Source organism: Bison bison, unplaced genomic scaffold (genome assembly GCF_000754665.1).
Source record: "Bison bison bison isolate TAMUID 2011002044 unplaced genomic scaffold, Bison_UMD1.0 scf7180017853839, whole genome shotgun sequence".
NCBI classification, from domain to species: domain Eukaryota; kingdom Metazoa; phylum Chordata; class Mammalia; order Artiodactyla; family Bovidae; genus Bison; species Bison bison.
The window spans coordinates 5,283-5,614 of NW_011484412.1; the positions used below are offsets into that span (position 1 = coordinate 5,283).

At 53.0% G+C, this 332-nt stretch overlaps 1 pseudogene; it reads left to right on the forward strand.

The window, feature by feature from the left end:
* Window positions 1-287, forward strand: part of LOC104999843 — a 5,563-nt pseudogene extending 5,276 nt beyond the window's left edge.
* The last annotated feature ends 45 nt before the right edge of the window (window positions 288-332 follow it).

Below are 332 nucleotides of genomic sequence, written 5' to 3' on the forward strand. Positions count from 1 at the left end.
GGTCCCCAAGCCCCTGGGGGCTCCTGTGCTCACACCTCCTACTGAAGCTCCAAGCCAAGACCGAATGCCTCAGGATCTTGATCTCGACATATACATGGAGAACCTGGAGTGTGACATGGATAACATCATCAATGACCTCATGGATGGGGACGAAGGACTGGACTTCAACTTTGAGCCAGGTATGGCCCATCTTAGTCATGGCAGCATCTCACAACCTATTCCTGTTCCTAGGTGTCCAGCTAGTCCTGTGATCTAGCAAGGGGGAGACTGAGAACAAGGGGTAGCTGGAGGTCCCAGGGAATTAGAGGGAGGACGTCCCTTTAGAGTGGCAT